The sequence below is a fragment of the Schistocerca americana genome, chromosome 4 (genome assembly GCF_021461395.2).
Source record: "Schistocerca americana isolate TAMUIC-IGC-003095 chromosome 4, iqSchAmer2.1, whole genome shotgun sequence".
In the NCBI taxonomy this organism is placed as follows: Eukaryota; Metazoa; Arthropoda; class Insecta; order Orthoptera; family Acrididae; genus Schistocerca; species Schistocerca americana.
This window is the reverse complement of record NC_060122.1, coordinates 422,492,471-422,512,569: the sequence shown is the minus strand read 5'-3', so window position 1 is coordinate 422,512,569 and position 20,099 is coordinate 422,492,471. Positions and strand designations below refer to the sequence as shown.

Below are 20,099 nucleotides of genomic sequence, written 5' to 3'. Positions count from 1 at the left end.
TGGCTGACACTGACGGCGGCGGTGCACAAATGCTGCGCAGCTAGCGCCATTCGACGGCCAACACCGCGGTTCCTGGTGTGTCCGCTGTGCCGTGCGTGTGATCATTGCTTGTACAGCCCTCTCGCAGTGTCCGGAGCAAGTATGGTGGGTCTGACACACCGGTGTCAATGTGTTCTTTTTTCCATTTCCAGGAGTGTATTATATTCTCCTTGAAGTCTTTTTGCTTATAACTCGGAAACTATCTTCTTGCCGTCCATAACCTCCCTATTCGGAATGATAGTACATAACATGTCCTACAAATTTCACTGTTAAAGTTTCCTCTTACACTAACCTTTAGCGATGAAGCGCTAATTGAAAAAGTGGCGTATTTCTGTTGTCTCCACAACGCTCCTCTTTTTCCGCATCAAAACTCTAATTTATTGTTATAGGCTGCCAGTGAATTGCTCCCAATTCTCTGCACATACCTTATTAAGGTCATATATGCAAAATCGCTCGTCTTTTTCTAAAATTACGTTATGTTCAAGTTATTTAATTAAATGCGAAATTGTACAAACTGAGTTACAAAAAAGTTGAAATTCTAACGAATAATCTTGAAAATTTTTTGCCTATTACTATGTCAGATATGATTATACACTGAAGCGCCAAAGAAACTGATGTAGACATGCGTATTCAAATGCAGAGACATGTAAACAGGCAGAATACGGCGCTGCGGTCGGCAACACTTCTATAAGACACGTACGTAAGCAACGTAAACATCCTGTCTGATCACCTGCATTCAGTCATGTCCATTGTGCATTCCGACGGACTTGGGCGATTCCAGCAGGACAGTGCGGCACCCCACACGTCCAGAATTTCTATATAGTGGCTCCGGGAATCCTCTTCTGAGTGTTTAAACACTTCTGCTGGCCACCGAACTCCCCAGACATGAACATTGTTGAGCATATCTGGGATGCCTTTCAACATGCCGTATAGAAGAGATTTCCACCGCCTCGTACTCTTACGGATTTATGGACAGCCCTGCAGGATTCGTGGTGTCAGTTCCTTCCAGCACTACTTCAGATATTAGTCGAATCTATGTCACGTCGTGTTGCTGCACTTCTGCGTGCTTGCGGGAGCCCTACACGATATTAGGCAGGTGTACCAGTTTCTTTGGCTCTTCAGTGTATACTACATTGTTATACGAGCAAATACTATAAACGCCGTTGTCATTTAGAGGGTCCTGTTTGAGATTCTTCGAAGGCGGCGCGTCCTGGCACAGGTTCGAGTCGTTCTATCATCATCGTTGGGGCTTGTTCATCTGGACAGTGAAAGAGATGGCGAGAAAACAACTTGTGATCGTATCTCAAGAAAAGACGAATGATTACGAAACAGATTATGTGATTAGACGTACCTTCCGCATGGTGTATGCGTCTTTTTTCAATACGTTCTTGGTCTTTTTCTTTCGTCTCTTCTTCATCTATGTCAACGCTGTCTTTCGGCGGCTCGACGTTTTCACACAACTCCTCGCACTATGTGCATCGAGTTACACTGAATGTCTGCCTCCCTACATCTACAATTGTGTTGACAGTCTTTGTTCACGTTTAGAACAAATGGCCGGTGTATCGAGTCCAGTGGAGGGTTCAAAGTGGTTGGCAGTTGCACGAGACTACGCCTTGTTGCCTTCCACCCCCTACTCGTTCTTTGTTGAACACCCAGTGCTCTCAGCACTACAGGACTTAACTTCTGAGGTCATCAGTCCCCTAGAACTTAGAATTACTTAAACCAACTAACCTAAGGACATCACACACATCTATGCACGAGGCAGGATTCGAACCTGCGACCGTAGCGGTCGCGCGGTTCCGCACTGTAGCGCCTAGAACCGCTCGGCCACCCCGGCCGGCCGAACACCGAGTGTGGTTTGACTGGATAACCACTGCTGCACCTGAAAGTAAACTCGAAATGAGTGTTGTCGTGCAGCAGCTTCGGTAGTAGTAAGGCAATATTGGTTTTATTTTTATACAATGAAGATACGTACTGCCTGTACCTCAAATCGTTCGGGGTAGTCCATGTTCTCGGCCAAGTAGACCCATGAGAAAGACATTTCCTGCTACCGTAATGTCGTCGAGGTCTGTCACTTGGGGCGTCAAGGTGGGGGAGGGGGTCGCCCAAGCGGCAAGATATTTATACGGTGTGTTTCACAATTAGTACCGGAAACTGACACGGATGAACTTGTACGAGGGAAAAGGGTACGGGAGGACGCCAAACGATAGCTCGCTCGTGTGGAAAAATGTTCTCGAACTGGTCCTGGCGCAGACGAAGAACGAAAAGACGTTCAAGATGGAATGATATTAGCACAGAATTTAAATGCAATGTGATATAACAGATGAATCAGTCTACTTGTATTAAACTTAAAACTAGGAGATATTCACTAAATTACAGTCTTTAATAACACATAAGAATTCTGGAGTGGAAAGAAGAGAGTTCTGCGGGGACAACAGAAATACGTAAATTTTCAAACAGCGGTTGAGTATCAAACGTTCGTAAAAGTCTAAATAGTGAGATTTTTAGGAAATTTTATGTAGGTCAACTACGAAAAGTTGGTGGTTTCCAAGTTACAAGCACAAGACTTCCAGAAAGAGAATTTTTTTACCTTTCTTGTATTTTTTCAATGCTGCGTCACGAAGTTATGTTGAATAATCTCAGATTCGGATTCAGCACCCAAAAATATATAGAATGGAAAAAATCAGAACTACCCAACAACTTTCCCGCTAGTGGTCCCTGTGACGACAAAGTGACTATTATTCAGTATCTCGGTTGATACAGGAGTTAAGTGTATTGCCCATATAAAAAAATTATTTTCCCCTACACTGTACATCATTTGCCGAAAACCTCGTTCCAATATGACTGAATCGTGTTTGCTGTTTTCTTAGAACTGCTCCGTGATTTCCAATACACAAGTTATAAACCCTCGAAAATTACAGCTATAAGCGTCATTTAGAGCATAGCAAATATGTGGTCTGACTCCGACAGATAATGCAGCCAATAACGTCGCACACCCATCTCAACTACCAGACATTCTATAGCCAGAGCGACGTCAAAAAATGGAGTACTGCAGAGGAGCGGCAGTGCGGCAGTTACAGACTTCCTAAAGCTACTTTAAAAGCCACTCCCCCCAATTCATTAAAACCATAAAAATTAATACCAAAGTTTAATTTCCCCAGCCTTCTCTGCGATGTGGTTCTTCCGATAGGCACAGGAACCATGATAAATTAGAGCTCCCATTACCATAAATTCGGAGCTTCCCGTCATGTTAAACGACTCGAAAGTGAGGAATTACTTAACGCTTTATCGCAGCTCGCGAATGTAATGAAATTACACAGCAGAGTTCACTTTCGCATCGAATCATATTTTACAGGCATCCGGGAAGCGTTCTCCCGACGCCGGTCCCTGTCGTAACTGTGGCAGAGCGAGGCCAACTCCCGTCACTTCTGTACAGCGCTTAGACTACTACTTACTACTATGTACCGAAAAGAGAGAGGAGGCGATTGTCTACCACTGATTTGGATATTAGATTGTGACATTCTTTACTATTTGTGCCACGTTTCTAAGCACACGGCGACATAAATCTGCGATATGTAACAAGTTCAGGAATGCGTCAGCATGATCGTAGTAAATAGTTACCTTTGCTTCTACTAGCTTCCATGTGCCAGCCATGCGGGTCCACGGGATTGGACCGTTACTATTGGACCGTTACTAGTCCGAGGTAATAAGTGGTGACGTACAGGTATTACTGAAAAAAGGCATTTCAGAGATTACGTGTTCATTTTGTAAATAAACAAACACAAGCCAATACAGCGTACATTATAGATGCACGAACACGAGTGACATGTGGCCGAGCGGTTCTAGGTGCTACAGTCTGGAACCGCGCGAGCGCTACGGTCAGGTTGGAATCCTGCCTCGGGCATGGATGTATGTGATGTCCTTAGGTTAGTTAGGTTTAAGTAGTTGTAAGTTCCAGGGGACTGATGGCCTCAGAAGTTAAGTCTCATTGTGCTCAGAGCCATTTGAACCATTTTTGAAGAGTGACATGTTGCCAACCTTAAAAACGTCTCTTGCAGACTTCGACAACTGAAATATGTCTATTTTGTGTGATAGTTTAGTATCAACTGCCATCTGTCCTAAGCAGTTCCCCTTAAAATATCACTAACTACGTCATAATTTACAAAATATATTTTAAGTAACTTCCTTGCTAACAGACTAACCCATTAGTAATATCTTATACTTCTATGCAGCATCCTTCGCAAAATGCCAGTTCATTTGATTTGAATTCGCTATTTAAGAGAACTTGATTAACCTGGGCTTACTACACGACGGTATAAATATAAACGTAACTTGCATTGTTAGACGTCTATTCGTATTTGGCGCCAGCCGAATGTAGCTGCAGCTGAGGTTAATGTGAACTCTTATTTGTGTATTGCAAACGTTTGTTTTTCTAGAAAAATTTTCCTCGTGAACAGTATATAGATGAACCCTTCCACTGGTAACTTTCCTGCTGTACAGCTGAAGCTCTGGAAACTTATCATTCGAGTTTAAGTGCTGTGTATTTTTCATAGTCATAGGTTACAATGCGTTACTTTTATGACGCCACTTCCTTTTTTGCTTTTCCTTCACATTGCATTGAAGCCAACCTTCAGAATGTGATTTTGCACTTTGGATTATTTTGATCAGACTTTTATGAGGATACTGGGATCACATGCCATTATCAAAAGTGCAAAAAAATTCGTAGCATTTATTTATTTAAGACGTACAAGAGAAAAGACGATCGACTCATTTTGAGTCGAAATTCATTTCTTGCCCGCGTTTGCTTCCTAACAAATTATAAGGAAATGTGCTTCTGCCTTGATCAAACACATTTTTTCTCCTTTTAGATGTTTCGGAGAAGTTTCTCCATCTACTGTGGATTTTATTTATTATCCTATTATTACAAGTCTGTTTGGTACTTACAGCACAGCTACAATTATTGTCTTCCCGTGCGTCATTTTATGAAGATCGGATCTTTTTGTGCTTTTACAGGGTGTCTGAGTGATGCTTCGTAACATACACTGTTTCGCTGTTTGTGTGATGTTCACTGATCGGAACAAAAAATAAGTTGTCCTATTACAAGTGTTGTGCCTGGACAGCAACGTTCATGCGCTCTGGGACTGCACTATGCAGCGCCTGTCGCGACCCTATAGAACAAAGTATCACGCTATAGAACTCAAATAGCTTCTGGGATAAGAAAAACCTACCTTTGTATAAGCGTAAAAAGAAAAAGCATTCTTGAGGGAACCTAAAGACTGCTGCAGATTGGCCATCCGACTTCTGGAATGATTAAAATTTTTGAACTGGATATCATTTAAATGTATCACAAAGTTGTGACTGAAGCAAATGTGATGGAATACTTGGCAAATAATATTGTTGAAACCTAATATTGTTGAAACCGGGTCTCCACCAAACAACAAACTGCCGTAAACAACAAGCTGCCGTAAACAGAAACTGTTGTCACATAAGGAATGCGTGAAGCTCTTAAGCTGACAGACGTTGAAAAAGCTGAGAATGTCACAGCTGTAGGTTTTTGCAAAGCTGCTGCAAGTTTTACATTGCATGTTGTCAAGTTCAAAAGCAAGTGTTTCAAAGAAGTTTATAAAAAGGTAGGAAGGACGGGGTTTAACGTCCTGCCGGCTATGAGGTGATTAGAGACGGCGGATGAGTTCGGATTGGTAAGACAGGAGAAGGCAATCGGCGATATTATTTTCAAAGAAATCATTCCAAAATTTGCCTTTAGCAGTTAAGGGACGGAAAATCAAAATTTGGATGGCCGGTCAGAGATCTGAACAGCGGTCCTCATGAACATTAGTTGTGTTCTTTCTGATGTCAAATTGTTAACACAATTTAAGTGTAGTAATTTTCGGCACTTATACTGTAGCAGAGCTTACAATTGTTGGTCTTATTCGTTCTTTTAATAATGACCGCATACCATAACCAATACAACCACTGTCAAAATCATTACTATGCGTACATACCATTGCTGACTGGGGAAGTATTGAATAATAACAGTCAAAGCTTTTTGACACCTTTGGAATGTACTGCCAGATGTCAGTCACTATGATTTCTAAATCTAATACAGAGCTGAAGTGACACTTCTACCTTTCATATAATTTACCCCATAACTAACTATGCTGCCGTTCAAAGAGAACCAATGGCTATAGAAAGGGTACATCACCCCTGGTTGCTCATGTATACAGCCTTTGGATAGGGTAATATTTTAACGAAAGAAAGGTTTTTTCAAGTACAATCCCACATGGCATGTATTTACCCTCCTTAGAATTCAGAGCAAAAGTCTTATAATCTTGACGCTCCAGCTTAGTCTCTCCTTTCTAACACATCCCCAACCAGGACAACAAGCGTCTATGTCTCCAATTCACCATTCTCTGTAACCATTCCAAAGAAGAAATCAGATGACACAGAGAAATGTGGAAATAACATTGAAGGTCTTGGCATTATGTAGACCTGAAAATGTCGCATGACAATCTAACAAGAAGAAGAAAACAACGTCAAATATCAATTAATAGACTGTTCCTCGTGTTTCTTGTGTGCGGTGTCTTGGACGATTCAAACTGAGTTGCGGCAAAGCGTGAGATGATAAGCTGCCGAAGATGTAATGTATGATTCCATGAAACCTGGAGCTCTTGGCAAAAAGCATTTTGTTCATGGAAAATGTAATTGAATTAGGTTTCAAACGTCAACACTCATTCTATTATTATGATCTAAGATATAACTTCTGTTCTGCTTGTCATTGCAAATACTTTTGTACTAAATGATTCTGCAGCTAATATATGGAAAAAGTAAGAATAACTCATAATCCAGTGCTCATTTTCTCATATACTTTAGCAGTTACATAAAATAAGCTGTCTGTAGCTCTGTATCCTTTTCTAATAAAGCCGTAAGTAAGTAATATGTAGCTACTACCCAGCAATTTTTTGTTTTTCATTAAAACTCCCCTTATGTACTGATCAAAATAACCTGGATGGTGACCATATCGCGATTTTTCACATTCGCTCAAAAAACATGTTCTTAGTTGGGTAAAGTTTTTATGGAGGAATAGTAGTTAAAATACTTCCATGCCGCTTTCCAACCCCGCCCCCACCCTGGAATCTGGAGCACAAATTTCTGTTTTCACTACAGCAATTATCACGCACTTCTAGAAGCAAATTAGTAACCATCCGTTCTCTGGGGTTAAATAAGTTTGTACCACCTATATTTTCTTGTAGTATGATACGTCTCGAAACTGACAAGCTCATTTATATCAACAATTGCAGTTTTAGTCCGTTTACCGCCCAGCCCTCCTCCCTCTCTTCCTCTTCCCTTCCCTCTCCCTAGTCCCCAACCCACCCCGGCCCCCCACCCTCCCGTCCCTCCCGGAAAAATTTCTGTGAACCCCCATATTTACGAGTATGTAAAGTTAGTTTGGGCAAAATATATTTGTTTTACTTATATGAGATTAAATTTTAAATGACCGAATTACCCTAGGGTTACACATATAACTAACTGTGGAATAAAGTAATATATCCATGCCCATAGGTTACATCAAGCCATTTGGGCAATTCTCCTTCACTATATAGTAAACAACGTTTTTTTAAAATCCTGTCTCAAGTGTTATCATCCAGAATTGTCCTCGTTTCAATTCCAGCTCCTTGGGATCTTCCTAAAGAGCCTAAACTTCTAGAAAGGTTTGCCTCGCCCACTATTCATGTGTGGAATGTAATCCGCTAAAGAAATTCGATGAAAGTGGACTCTCTTGTCTGACTTAAGTCGTTAAATTTATTGGGGTTGTGCAGGGCTTCAACTTTTGTATTGATATGCTGTTGTTCAGCACTTCAGATCAAACCCGATGATATTTCAGTTATTTCTAATGCTTTCTATACTATCTTTCGCAGTGTTATTTCAAATGTTTTCATGTTATCTATTAACAATTTATTTATTATTTGAGTTCTGCTCATTCTTTTGAGTTGTTGCATGTATTTAAAAAGATATAAACGCGGATTTCCTCTCACGAAGCCATACTGGACTTCTGAAATTGATGCATCAATGATAACGTACACTTAAGTTGGGTCATCTGCAATCAGAATGTTGTCAGTTATCTCATTTCTTTTGTAACAGGTAGGCTTACGCCAAGCAATCACTTTATTGTTCTAGTACACATTCAATCTGTCAACAGATACTCAGAAATATTAGAAGGTCACTCTTAATTCAAGTGATGCATATAGGATCAGCTCCGTACTATGCGATTTGTCTTACATCTTGCTTTTAGCTTCATTTTAATTCTTGTTTTGAAATTCTGTTCATGGACTCGCTGATCATATTTCTTTACTAGATCTCAATTTGTTCTATGGCATTTGTCACTGATTACTGACATACTCAATAATATGTTTATTACCTATGTATACGGAGCGTTCAAAAAGGAAAGAGCCGGAGACATAATTACAGAAACCAGTACCTGTATGTTAGAAGTATTGACCCTGGCTATTGAGACACTTGTCCCACAGTAACACAAGGCGGTGAATGGCTGCCATGTTAACCAGTTCCACATGTACAGCTGGACGTCGTCGTCCGAGGTGGGCCCCTGAGAGCCTTTTTAAGGGGATCAAAAATGGCGTAATCACAGGGACATAATTCCGGACTGTATAGAGGGTGGCCGAGAACCTCCCATTTGAATATCTGCAGGTGGGCCGTGACTGTGTTGGCTGTATGAGGCTTTGCATTGTCAAGGAGCAGAATGACCCCACGGCTCAGATTACCTGGTCATTTTGATTTGATCGCTTGGTGAACGGTGGTCAACGTTTGCGAGTAACGCTGGGCATTCACTGTTGTTGATTTTGTATGATTAAAAGGGGAAATTTGAAGCCTAACATATTTATAGCTCTTTTCTCGTTTGAAGTTCTTTGTGACGTTTCATGTCGTTGGCTTCAGTGCTTCCGCTATTCTGATTATATTTTCCTAGTTGACATTTTAGTCTTGGATCAGTACAGAAGTTATCATCCACTGCCCGCATTTCACTAGCTCTGCATCGTTGCGTATTGCAGCCATCAAGCAATAGCGAGACTACGTAACGTTACTTAATGGTTATTGAAGATAATTCTTAAGAGAACAACATTCTACTTCCGTTTCACACCAACAACTTCTTGGAAATAATTCTTGCATATTTATTTTGCAGCTAATCCGCTGGAAAAGGTGACCAGTCTAGAATCATAATTTTGTCATGTTTTTTTATTTTGGTTCTGAATGTTCATTATGTCAAGGTGATTGTGGATGAAGTGCAAAGCCACTTTGGTCAACGGCCGAGGAAGATGTCTACATTGAAGTTACGTAATATTGTTAACAACTTCCCATAATCAGGACTTCCCACGTAACCAAGCGACTTAAATATTCAGTCACCGTGCTTGCTGCTGCATCTGTAATGTCAAGAGCAAACTCTCGTCATTACGAAGCCCCTTCATAAAATGTTTCAAAAAGCAATACCGTCCTAAGATAGCATCATGTACGGTATCGGTCCGAAGAGTGTGGTCCCAGATTACAGATGATACCTCGCAGCGGCACTATGAGCTAAGGACAGTCGCTGCTAGATGCAGCGACAAATAAAATCGTCGACAAAGACACACCCTTAAGAGCTTCCATATGCCGCGCCTACCAGAAGACTTTTTACGTCAGACCGCAGCACTGCTCTCCCAACTCAGTGATCGTCAGTGAAGATAACAGCATCAACATAGCTCAGACCAGGCAGAGCTTGTATTATTAGTCAGAACTGTGCAGCAAAGTTTAAAATTAAATTGATAATGTGCCTGTCCTTCAGTGCTAGCCAAGTATAAATAGTAGTCTTGTGCTCGGCGACATTCGAATGGACATGGAAAGCATCGAAGTTGAGTGTTGGAGAGTAAAGTGTTTTACTCATATCAACTAATGTTTCGCCGGCCGAAGTGGCCGTGCGGTTAAAGGCGCTGCAGTCTGGAACCGCAAGACCGCTACGGTCGCAGGTTCGAATCCTGCCTCGGGCATGGATGTTTGTGATGTACTTAGGTTAGTTAGGCTTAACTAGTTCTAAGTTCTAGGGGATTAATGACCTCAGCAGTTGAGTCCCATAGTGCTCAGAGCCATTTTTTGAACTAATATTTAGATTAAAGTTCAGTCTTGATCACGTTATGTCTGTTTTAATGAGTAACCGGTTTCGGTTTTTTTTATAAAACCATCATCAGACCCATTGGCTCCCTTGGGTTGGTAGGTGGAGCTCTCCTTGCTGCTGTGCAGTCAACTGCACAGCAGCAAGGAGAGCTCCACCTACCAACCCAAGGGAGCCAATGGGTCTGAGGATGGTTTTATAGAAAAAACCGAAACCGGTTACTCATTAAAACAGACATAACGTGATCAAGACTGAACTTTAATCTAAATATAACAATTAATTGATCACTGAATTCCAAAAATGTTTACCAAAATTTTGAACTAATGTTTCACGTATGCTGTAGTAGCCACTCGACGTCCTCCTGAAGTAGTCTAGGCTTGCTACGAGACACAGAATCACGTCCAACGAAAACTGGGAAGCAGTTGTTTCATCCTCCTTCGCTGCATATGGGCGAGGCGCTGGCTGTCAGTAGTACAAACACATCGCGCTCTTTGACCTTTAGGCTTAAAAACACATGAAATCGAGTGATTAAGAAGTTGAGACATTTACATACGGTTTTAAATTATTAAAAGTATCACTTTCGTTGACAGCATTAGAAAATAAACCCTTCATTTTATTTGTTTTTAATTAAAAACATTAAAAAGTGAATAATGTGGTTCATAAAGACGAAAATCTTAAAATGAAGCGCAGTATATTCACGTATATTCACTGAAAGTTGAAAAACCAGCTCTGGGAAAATATAGTTAGGGGAGAAAACGGCCAGTCGGTGTCGCCGAGCGGTTCTAGGCGCTTCAGGCTGGAACCACGCGACCGTTACGGTCGCAGATTCGAATCCTGCCTCGGGCATGGATGTGTGTGATTTCTTTAGGTTAGTTAGGTTTAAGTAGTTCTAAGTTCTAGTGGACTGATGACCTCAGATGTTAAGTCCCACAGTGCTCAGAGCCATTTGAACCATTTGAGAGAAAACGTAGGCGTTCTGTAGGTTCGTAGATTCCGGTGTAAACAAAGGCGTCTAGTGGGCTACAGCTGTGGAGATAAGGGTAGGTGATGGGGTGCATAGTGGAAAATATAAATAAGGTAGAGAATTTGAGCGTTGACTGTGCCATGACGATCCTGTGAAGAAGAATAACTTAGTAATTTTATTCACATTTTACTGCTTCAAACGTAACTGTATTCAGTGAAATCTGACCCTGCCTTCTCCTTCCAATAATACTTCCTAATCTTCCCTGTGTACTACACCCTACATAAAGTATCTATTAAGACAAGCTACACGTGATGATGAACCCACAGAGTCAGAAATGCATTGTTCATCTAATAAAATAGGGAAATTTGTGACTGAAGGCGTTTTTTTTTAATTCATACTTTCAGAATGAAATAGGAAAAGAGAGTGAAAGGGGAGACTTTACGGAGGGTGTAGTACGGATGGAAGAGTAGGAGGTATTATTGGAAGGAGAAGGCAGGGTCAGGTTTCACAGCCTGGTAATTCACTGAACTTTCGTTGACAAAAGATTTGTAGTGTATGTAGGTGTAGGGTAAGTAGTGTGTCTCGGTACAGCCACTTCAACACATCGTGACTGGAAATTACAGCAGATCCAATGGAATGTGCATATTTTGTAGGGCTATTTGTGGTTAAAGGGAGATGAAGCATCCGCGCGAGGAAAGGTAAATGACTGCGGACGGCAAGACGGAGAGTTGCAGGATTTCAACAGAGTGACAGAACTTTTAATTGAGCGGATAACTAGGCAATATTGGTGTACACGTGCAAGGAAAGTGTTATTGATGTATCAGCGAGTCGACTGGTAGAGGCCAAATGTCACTCAATGCTACTTCCATCTCGCTGCGTTGCCTGTTTTGTAGGTGCGAGCAGAGAACCGTGTCAAGTATGGCTGCTTGCACGAAATATTAGCTTCCTCACCCACTGTCAATCACATATAATTCGAGCTATGTCCGCCCCCTCAACAGAGTGGTCAGGGCATCTGACTACCGAACAGCGGGCCCGCGTTCGATTTCCGGCTGCTCTGGAAGTAGGTGCTGTGTTGTCATCATCATTTCATCATCATCGACACGGCAGTCGCCCAATGTGACATCAACTGCAAAGACTTCAGGGAGGGACACCCAGCCATCAATGCCATGTGATCATTTCATTTCAATTCGAGCTATAGGACAGCCAAGGTCAGATCAAGGATTTCAGGATATGGAGGGATGTAATCTACGTCTTCGGCTGGTTATTAGTTTTCGACTGGTCATACAGGTTAGTCCTTACTGTTCTCGAAATAACAAAATAAAATTAGTAGAAAAGGTGTCAGGGTCGAAATTAAGGCCTTCCAGTTTTTAGGTGTGTCCCAGACACCCTGTGTAATGATCTGAGACGTCCCGTGGGTAAAGCCGCCCCGGCGCCGTGAGATATGGCGGCACTTGGCGCGGACGTGGGCCCGCCTCTGCGGTGCGTGTGTGCAGGAATGCCGGGTGGCGCGGCTAGGCGCGGACATATCGATCTTTCGCTTGGGCGCGCTCGCGCCAGCTGCGCCACGCCAGGTACGGGCGGCGGCCGCCGGCGGCGCCACCGCCGCTGCGCACGCACGTGCACCCGGGGAAACCCTGGCTGGCCGGTCGCACCGGACTATTAGTAGTCCGTACGTCTTTTCGTGGGTGAAACAAGAAATATAGCGAGAAACCACTGGAGTTTGTTAGGCCTAGTTAAACGCTAAAATTAAAACAATAACCTCTTAATGTAAAACGTGCACTTTCATAATTTTGTTCCTACTTGATAGCAAATGGTGGTTTCCTTCCGCAGCTGTTAATTTCCTCTAGCACCTAATTGGCTAAACACTTCATGAACTATTCTACGTATGGCTTTGTGGGTATGGTGATACTTGACCAATTATAGCTCCATGTCTGAAACTTCGTTTTTGCCTAGTTTGTACTATATCTAATCACAGAACTGTCTTCTCTCTCTATGTAAACATTGCGCAAGGCGAAATTCAGTGCTAACCTCTATTACAGTGGTTCCCAACCCGTGGTAAAATAAGGGGTAAAATGAAATTTTCTGAAGGATCAAAACAAAATGTTGCTGTTGTGCTTCATCAGGAAGTTATTTTAAAATGATTATTATCACTGTTTTGTAGGTGTGGAATACTGATAACGTAAGTAGTTACCAATTTCTCTCTTTTTTTTGTCAAATATTAGCATTGAAGTGTAGTGCAAGTTACAGCTTGTGAAACGAAAAATCAACATCTTTCTCAGATTGTCCACCCACCATACACACTATCTTTGTACTTTGTATCATACATCTATGACAGTAAAATTAAGACACATATATAACAGATGCTTAAATATCTCATGAAAATCACTTCTTTGGTTTAGTAGTTTCCACAATAGAGGAGAAATTGCTTCATTAATCACTTAGGCTACTACACTCTTATAGCGCCAACACAGTATTATTATGGAGTATATATTATTATTGTTATTATTATTGTTAGTTGCAGAAGTCAGTCACAAAGCATTGGTGTTGTATACCATAGGGCGTTACCTAATTTTGATCACTTTGTGTGCGTATGCAATCAGTGTCATACAAGATTCCCCGTACAAGATTCCCCTACAAACTGGAAGTGGCGAACTGTTTGTTATTCATAAACATCTCTCGCACTTATCAATAATAAAAGGAAACTTATGATGAAGAAGGCTCTATTCAGTACAATAAACAACAATAATAATATAGATATTTTATACCTGTGCATGTACACTATATTTGCATCAAAATTGCCGCCCCCGGTGGTCTAGCGGTTCTAGGCGCGCAGTCCGGGACCGCGCCACTGCTACGGTCGCAGGTTCGAATCCTGCCTCGGGCATGGATGTGTGTGATGTCTTTAGGTTAGTTAGGTTTAAGTAGTTCTAAGTTCTAGGGGACTGATGACCACAGATGTTAAGTCCCATAGTGCTCAGAACCATTTGAACCTTTTTTTTGCATCAAAATTAATTGCTTTGGTTACACGAAAGTGCAGAAGTTACGCGATCAACAAATTTGTATTGCTTATAAATTGCAATTTACATTTTATAAGGATACAGAAAACACAATGGATTCACACTGAACGATGTGCTTTCCTATTTATGTGCAAAACAAACGAAAACGCTATGGTCGCAGGTTCGAATCCTGCCTCGGGCATAGATGTCTTTGATGTCCTTAGGTTAGTTAGGTTTAATTAGTTCTAAGTTCTAGGCCACTGATGACCTCAGAAGTTAAGTCGCATAGTGCACAGAGCCATTTGAACCACCCACAAACGAAAAACAAAGAGAAGCCGTCTGCTCTCAGTTTCTTTCGTGCATTCATTTATGTTTCTTTCCCTACCAATGTTAACAATAGTACCGATGATTCTAACATTTTAACCCATAATAGAGAATAATTCGGTATAGGGATGAGATACAGGAAAAAGCTTCAGATAAAAGTTGTAGGTAGTGAAGATGGTCACGCATTATTACTAATGGTCGTGATCCTGAACGTTGTTTTTAAGATGATTTGGAGGTTAAAGTCATTTTTTAAAATGCGAACCCGAATAGCTGATTTAAGATTTGAGAAGAGCGGCAATTTTACGTAGAAAATGATACATTCTTCAAGGCCAGGACAAGGTTCAATGAAGGTCAAATAGGCAAATACATTTTTAGTGATACTAGAGATAGTAAAATACAATGTCAGATACAGTCCGGAAGGGGCATCCCAAGTAATGAGAGGTGTTGGAACTCACTCAGCGACTTGTAAATCAATGATCTACCTTTCTTTTAGTTTTAATGTGTCTTTCAAAAGTCAAAATAAAATATGTACAATGTGATGTATTTATTTTACCAATAAACACATTAAAAGAAATCCCTCTTCGCTCTCTCCAAATATGACGCCATAATTGGGGATTTCCATGAAACAAAACTCAACCTTCGAGTGACCTTAGATAATTAAGTTTTTCCAGTGCTCTTTCCAATTTGTATTTGACAACGTATTTTACTTTATCCCTCCTCCATTCAGAGATAATCCTTACTAGAACTACAAATATGTTTACTTATTTGACCTTCATTGAACCTTGTCATGACCTTGAATGACGTATCATTTTATACATAAAATTTGCCGCTCTTTTCAAATCTTAAATCAAATATTGGGGTTTCCATTTAAAAATGACTTTAACCTCCAAACCACCTTGAAAATCACGTTTAACATCACGGTCATTAGTAGTAGTGTGTGACCCTCTTTACCATCTACAGCTTTTATCTCAAGCATTTTGCTCTACCTCATCTCTATCCCTATCATCTATTTCCAATTATGGATTAAAATGGCCTAACCACGTGTATTGTACCAAAATTACCGAACCGTAGTTTTGGTAGAGCGGAGCTCTACTTACCACTGATTGTGAGTGAAAACAGCAGTAATGCGTGTACGTGGCTGCAGTAGAGATGTAACAGTTCATGTGAAATGTTCCGTCATCGGAATGACATGTAACATAAAAGTGTACAGGACGCCCAGTGGTTTGTGGCAGTGTCGACCGAGAATCTGTGTTCGGTAACAGGGTTTAAAGTGGGACGGTCAACGAAAATTAGAGTTGTATTGAGTGCCCATCTTTTAGGCAACAGGGATGAGTGGCAAGACAAACATAATCGTAGGGAACAGAGATATTTTCAGTACGAATACGGAAGGAATGAGAAAGGCAGTTGGTCTAAGCTCATCGGCTCTGTAGCCAAGCTAAAACACAAGAGCGCCCGAAGCAGATAGCCTGCCCTAAGCCATTTGCCCTGGAGCAAAGCTAAAATACGAAGGAACGAGAGCCAGAGGAGTTGATCTCCAGGTAGCCGCAGGAGGCAGTCGCATAGCCTCTCTCTCACGCATCCTGGTTGGTTACTGAGGGAATGCTGTGTCATTGTAAGGACTCTTGTACCGCCTTTCGATTCTGTTCTACCAATCCAACACTCATGTATCAACACGAATACCGTTGTGTTCGTGTAGCGACACGAATCCACGATAGAAAAACAGGGTATGTAAAGCGTCATCTTTAACGATATAGGAAAAGGTAGGATTGCATTTTGAGGCTGATAACTGGGTTGTACAAAAGTGAAACTGTTGAGGAGGAGAAGTATGTACATATGCGATGTTACCATATGAATTATAATATCACTGTGAGAAATTGACTATGTTGTTGACATATGTGATATAATTGACACAGATGATTTAGGTTCAAATGGCTCTGAGCACTATGGGACTTATCTGCTGTGGTCATCAGTCCCCTAGAACTTAGAACTACTTAAACCTAACTAACCTAAGGACATCACACACATCCATGCCCGAGGCAGAATTCGAACCTGCGACCGTAGCGATCGTGCAGTTCCAGACTGTAGCGCCTAGAACCGCTCGGGTACTCTGGCCAGCGATGATCTAGGAACTATTCAAATTGTGGTATTGGATTTCATAAGAAATTTATGTAGGTACTGTCTGGCAGATATTCATATGACTATTATTTTACCTGTATTTTTCCTTTTATTTTGCATTAAAATTACGAGGGCGTGCTAAGAAGTAATTTTTTATGTGAAAACTCAAAGCTTTTCAATTAAACCAATCGTTTTTAACATTCTACATCTTTATTCTAAGTGTGATGGTAAATGATAACACCCAAACAGTTGCAGGATAAAGATTTATTGAAATCCTTAACCACGGTTTCGGTATATATAAATATATCTAAATATACCTTCATCAGAAGCATAAATACGCGTGAACAGGAAGACACCTTCATTAGCAAAAAACTTAGCAACATAACTGAGGTAGAAGAAAAAACAAACACTTATAGCTTTAAGTAACCTTGAAAACTGCCGAAATATTACAAGCACAAAAACTTCTATTCACTTACTAAAATCACATTCTGCAGCGAAGATACATAAAACAATCGTGCCAAAGGCGTCGTCGGTAGTTAAAATTAAAATATCACCTCCATCTGTACAGCGTAATTATGAAGAGAAGATTTACGATAGTTGCTGCTTCAGCCATGTTTAAAAATTTGATTTATTTATCAACAGAGTCACCCTGGTGACGAACAAATTTCTCCCTACGAGAGTCCAGTTTGTTGATATCGTCAATACAGAAAGTTTGACTTTGTTGATCTAACCACAACCTCGCCTCTGTTTACACCGTTTCAACACTATCAGAGTTAACTTTTGGAAACATTTTAAAATCGGACGGGGCCAAGTCCGGACTGTATGGAGAATGATCGATGACAGTGGACCCAAGGCGTCGGATTGTTGCAGATATCGCAGCGCTCGTATGTGGTCTGGGATTGTTGTGCTGAAGGAGAGGGTGCTCCATGTGTGGACGAACTCTTCGAATTCGAAAGTCGATTACAGCATGCTATTTCTCACCCACCGACGTAGTTACGTTACGCACCAGCAAGCTATATGCTGCAATTCGGAGCCCTCTAGCGACAAAGGGCTACAAATATGTGGACATGAAGAATAAAGATGTATATGTTAAAAAAAATTACTTTTGATTTATTTAAAAAGCTTTAAGAGTTTTCACATAATAAAATCGTATACGTTACTTTTCAGCACCACCTCTGAACTGCTTAAACCGAGTTTTCGTACAACGAGTCTATTTTATACATCGAAGTCTGGCTGCGTACTTGTTGCAAAATGTTTTTAACTCATACTTTTTTTGTATGGATTACAGTCACATCTCCATCTAAAAATAATCGATAAACTTAAGTGCAGAGGTTGAGTTTTATCAACCGCCCCGCCGCACTAAAAAAAAGGGGGAAATTTGTGTAGTCACCGTTTTACAACACATTCGCTATCTTTTAGTGACTGCTTCAGAAAATATGGCCAATAGCGAAAACCTAAAGGAGTACTAATTTTGTAAAAATGATAGTGCTACACCGTCGGAGCTAACTGACGGACCACTTACCGGAAATCCAATTTTGTATTTTGTGGCAGTCCACGAGCAAAAAAAAAAAAAAAAAAAGTAATTTTTAGAACACGTTTACTTCCAATTAAGATTGCTGGTTGTTAATCGGGAAGCACTCCACGTCCTATTCCACGAAGTCGTCTGAGTGACTGTACCGCTGCATCACCGCAGGAATGAGTTCATGACATAATCCTCCAAAACAAGACGACGTCCAAGCCGAGGGTTGACGTCAAACATTTCTGTAATGTAGCCCTTCAACATTGCTGCTAATTAAAACTTTAATTGGTCCTCTCCGAGAAATGGAAGCTAGATTTTCACGTTCCGCGGTTTCCAGCGCACACTCGTTCGTTCGCCGCGTAATTACCGATTACCTCAAACAGCGGCGGTTGTCGCTCCGAGAGCCCTTTGCCGGCAACAGTGGGGAGCGGCCGCCATCTGCTCGCTGGCTGCTCTTCACCATACTAATTTCTCAGTCTACATTCGTTTTCAATTACCTACGGTGTACCTTGCACGCAGTTGATATGGTTTCATCCGTTTAGCCGGGTGCGTAAAATGGTTGCTTCTTTCTCAAGGGCGAAGTCGGTAAATTTTGACGAAGTAGTAGGAAATTTTGATGAATCCCGTTATTACTAGCACCGTTATTCTTAAATACGCTTTTCGAACAATTAAAAACGATACGACGTGTAGCTGCTTGTCGGCACTCATCTAGAGTGCGATAGGGCGAAAGAGAAGGAACTGATATTTTGCTAGCATTATCAACTTTATAATGTCCTTATTTTGGCAATTCTATGTCGCTAGTAGATTTATGTTAATCATTTTTACGTTAGGTCTGTCTTTGACTAACTCAATAAATGCAATATACGTTTTACTACATGCGTTTCGGATTTATTTATTGAAGCATCTTCAAAGATAGTTTGTGTTGTTGTTATACATGTAGTCTTATTGTTCTGCTGGCGAAGCTGTTATTCTGCCCGCACCACTCGGTGCGGCACAGAGTTTTAACCCACCAGGAAGTTTCACCACTACGAATTCTTGTCAGCGCAACTCACAGACTGCGTACGCACCTTTCCACGAGGTATTCTTAGAAGAGTGAGATTTTCACTCTGCAGCGGAGTGTGCGCTGATATGAAACTTCCTGGAAGATTAAAACTGTGTGCCGGACCGAGACTCGAACTCGGCACCTTTGCCTTTCGAGGGCAAGTGCTCTACCAACTGAGCTACCCAAGCACGACTCACGACCCGTCCTCACATCTTCCGTTCTGCCAGTAACTCGTCTCCTACCTTCCTAGCTTCACAGAAACTCTCCTGCGAACCTATACCGAAGAGCTCCTGTGAAGTTTGGAAGGTAGGAGACGAGGTACTGGCAGAACTGAAGCTGTGAGGACGGGTCGTGAGTAGTACTTGGGTAGCTCAGTTAGTAGAGCACTTGCCCGCGAAAGGCAAAGGTCCCGAGTTCGAGTCTCGGTCCGGCACACAGTTTTAAACGGTCAGGAAGTTTCATTCTTAGAAGAGATGGCTGAAAAACAGCTCTACCAGCAGGACAGCGATAACACATGTAGAATAACATCAACACATACTGCCACTTGAAATGTAAATGACTCAGGTTACTAAAAAATGCAATACCTTAACTAGTGAAGCACACGATCCCTGCATATTTCAAGATACTTGATTGGTGTTTCAATGTGTTGTTGGGTAACAAGACAACATTTTTGGATGTACAGTGTGGTTATAATTAAACTTTCGCCACGTGAGCCAGTGCAGGCAGAAAACCAGTTACCGTATTGGTACCCAATTTTATATGAAAGATGCGCAGACTGTGCGCTGCAAGATTTGTGTTGTTAGTAGTGGTGGCGTCGTGACTTGCCGTTAGCCGCCGGTACTGGTACGGCGACGTAGAGTTGAAACGCAGTAACCAGTGTGCATTACAGCTGCAGACAGTCAACATGGCTCTGGACAAGGTGAGCAGCGCTTTACTCGTAGAGCTGT

At 41.4% G+C, this 20,099-nt stretch overlaps 1 long non-coding RNA gene and 1 other non-coding gene across 2 annotated transcripts in view; one reads left to right on the top strand and one right to left on the bottom strand.

Annotated features, from left to right (window-relative positions):
• LOC124614004 overlaps positions 1–20,099 on the top strand; it is a 701,124-nt gene that overhangs the window by 530,007 nt on the left and 151,018 nt on the right. The gene's annotated exons all lie outside the window — the stretch shown is intronic.
• Positions 19,267–19,341, bottom strand: Trnas-cga. The gene has a single exon. It is a non-coding gene; the product is annotated as a tRNA-Ser (tRNA).